Here is a 3379-nt window from a genome sequence, read left to right as displayed (position 1 = left end):
ATCATTCCTGGTAAGCCAGCTCTTGGGCTACATAGATTATTAGAAATGGGCTAGTCCTGGTGTGAGAGTTAGCCCAGAAAAGGCTAGATATAATGAGCCAAGCGGTGTTTAAAATAATACAGTTTCCATGTAATTATTTTGGGGCATAAGCTAGGGTTAGCCATGTGGGTGTCTGGGTGGCGGGGACGTAGCCCACCACTCGTACTATTACAATACACTTTCAAAAGAACGTGATTATCTTTCAAAGTAAAGCTTCTACAGAGAAAAGAACACTTCTTTCACTTCTAACAATACCTTTACATTTCTGAAACAACTACTTCTCTTTTCAGAGAAACACATGAGCGATTCTCAAAAAAGCATTTCATGAAATTCATACACTTTCCAAAGACTGTGATTTTCTTGCAAAATAAAGCATCTACAGAGAAACGAACACTTCTCTCACTTCTAACAATACTTTTCACATTTCTGAAAAGACTGCTTCTCTTTTCAAGAAACAAATGTGTGTTTCTCACAAAAGCATTACAAGTAATTCAATCACTTTCAAAAGAACTTGATTATCTTTCAAAGTAGTGTTAGGGAAAGATTACTGTTAGTGTTAGGGTTAGGTTTAGGGTTAGTGTTAGGATTAGGGCTAGGGTTAGGGCTATGGCTTGGATTAGTGTTACATCTAGGGTTAGTGTTAGGTCTAGGCCTAGTGTTTGGGTTAGGGTTAGGACTAGGTTATGGTTAGGATTAGCGTTAGTGTTAACTTTATGGTTAGGGTTAGGGTTAGGGTTAGGACTAGTGCTTGGATTAGTGTAATGGCTAGGGTTAGACTTAGACCTAGTGCTAGGGTTATGGTTAGGGCTAGGCTTATGGTTAGGGCTAGATCTAAGGTTAGAGTTATTGCTAAGGTTAGGGTTAGTGTTAAGGTTAGGTTAGGGTTAGGGTTAGGGTTAGTTTTACAATTAGAGCTAGAGCTAGGGTTGTGGTTAGGGTTAGTGTTAGTTTTGGGGCTACGGCATGGATTAGTGTTACATCTAGGGTTAGGGTTAGAGCTAGGCCTAGTGTGAAGATTAGGTTTGGGATAGGGTAGGGTTAGGGTTAGCTTAAGAATTAAGATTACGGTTAGGGTTAGGGTTAGGCTTTAGGGTTTGGTGTATTTTAAGAGTTATGGTTAGGGTAGGGTTTAGTGTTAGGTTTAAGGTTAGGTTAGGGTTAGAGTTAGGGTTTGGGCTACTGCTTGTATTAGTCTTACATTTAGGTTTAGGGTTAGAGCTAGGCCTAGTGTGAGGATTAGGGATAAGGCTAGGGCAGGGTTAGGGTTACCGTTAGGGCTAAGATTACGGATAAGATTAGGGATAGGGTTAGGGTTAGTATTAGGGTTAGGGTTAAGGAGACGGCTTGGATTAGTGTTACATCTAGGTTTAGGGTTACGTCTAGGCTTAGTGATAGGATTAGAGTTATGGCAAGGTTAGGGTTAGGGTTAACATTAGGGTTAAGCTTAGGGTTAGGGTTAGGTTTGGATTAAGGTTAGGACTAGGGCATGGATTAGTGTAATGGCTAGGGTTAGGCTTAGACCTAGTGCTAGGGTTAGGGCTAGGGTAGGCTTATGGTTAGGGCTAGATCTTAGGTTAGAGTTATTGCTAAGTTAAGGGTTAGTGTTAAGGTTAGGTTAGGGTTAGAGTTAGGGTTAATGTTACGGTTAGAGCTAGAACTAAGATTAGGTTTAGGGTTAGCATTAGTGTTAGGGCTATGGCTTGGATTAGTGTCAATTCTAGGGTTAGGGTTATAGCTAGGCCTGGTGTGAGGGTTTGGGTTAGGGCTAGGGTAGGGTTAGGGTTAGTGTTAGAGTTAAGATTACGGTTAGGGTTATGGTGACGTTTAGGTTTAGTGTTAGGCTTAGGGTTAGGGCTACGGCTTTTATTTGTGTTACATCTAGGTTTAGTGTTAGAGCTAGGCCTAGTGTGAGGATTAGGGTTAGTTCTAGGTTAGGGTTAGGGTTAGCGTTAGGGTTAAGATTACGGTTAGAGTTAGGGTTAGGTATAGGGTTTGTATTAGTGTTAGGACTAGTGCTTGGATTAGTGTAATGGCTATGGTTAGGCTTAGACCTAGTGCTAGGGTTAGGGTTAGGGTTAGGGCTAGGGTAGGGTTAGGGTTAGTGTTAGTGTTTAGGTTAGAGCTAGTGCTAGGGTTCGGGTTATTGTTAGTGTCAGGGCTATGGCTTGGATTAGTGTTACATCTAGGATTAGGGTTAGATCTATGCCAAGTGTGAGGATTAGGGTTAGGGCTAGGGTAGGATTAGGGTTAGCGTTATGGTTATGGTTAGTGTTAGGGTTTAGGGTTTGTTTTATTTTTAGCGTTATGGTTAGTGTAGGGTTTAATGTTAGGTGTAGTGTTAGATTTATTAATAGGTAAATTTTAGTTTTAGAATTAGGTTTACGGTTAGGGTGTAAGGTTGGGTTTATTGTTAGGGTTATGGTGAGAGTTAGGGTTTAGTGTTACGGTTAGCATTAGGGATATGATTAGGGTTAGGGGTAGGGTTAGTACTAGGGATTGGATTAGTGTAATGGCTAGGGTTAGGGTTAGGGCTAGGCTTATGGTTAGGGCTAGATCAACGGTTAGAATTATTGCTAAGGTTAGGATTTGGGTTAGGTTTATGGTTAGGGTCAGTGGTAGGGTTAGGGTTAGGGGTAGGGTTAGCCCTACAGCTTTTATTAGTTTTACATCTAGGGTTAGGGTTAGAGCTAGGCCTAGTGTGAGGATTAGGCTTAGGGCTAGGTTAGGCTTAGGGTTAGCGTTAGTGTTAAGGTTACGGATTCAGTTAAGGTTAGTGTTAGTGTTAGGGTCAGGGTTAGGACTACTGCTTGGCTAAGTGTAATGGCTGTGATTAGGCTTAGACCTACTGCTTGGGTTAGGGTTAGGTATAGGCTTATGGTTAGAGCTATATCTAAGTTTAGACGTATTGTTAAGGTTAGGGTTAGTGTTAAGGTTAGGTAAAGGGTTAGGGTTATGGTTAGTCTTAATGATAGAACCAGAGCTTGGGTTAGGGTTAGGGTTATTGTTAGTGTTAGGATTAGGGCTAGGGTAGGGTTAGGGATAGCGTTAGGTTTAAGATTACGGTTAGGGACAGGGTTAGGGTTTAGGGTTTGCTTTATTTTTTGGGTTATGTTTATGCTAGTGTATAGTGTCACTGTTAGTGTTAGGTTTATTATTAAATATATATTAGTGTTAGGATTAGGGCTAGGGTTAGTGTGTAGGGTTTTTTTATTGTTAGGGTTATGCTGAGGATTAGGTTTTAGGGTTAGGTTTATGTTTAGGGTTAGGGTTAGGACTATGGCTTGGATTAGAGTAATGTCTAGGGTTAGGGTTAGGGCTAGGCTTATGGTTAGGGCTAGAT

The sequence above is a fragment of the Microtus ochrogaster genome, unplaced genomic scaffold, assembly GCF_000317375.1.
Source record: "Microtus ochrogaster isolate Prairie Vole_2 unplaced genomic scaffold, MicOch1.0 UNK67, whole genome shotgun sequence".
In the NCBI taxonomy this organism is placed as follows: Eukaryota; Metazoa; Chordata; class Mammalia; order Rodentia; family Cricetidae; genus Microtus; species Microtus ochrogaster.
The sequence above is the reverse complement of the archived record's forward strand: the minus strand, read 5'-3'. Positions refer to the sequence as shown.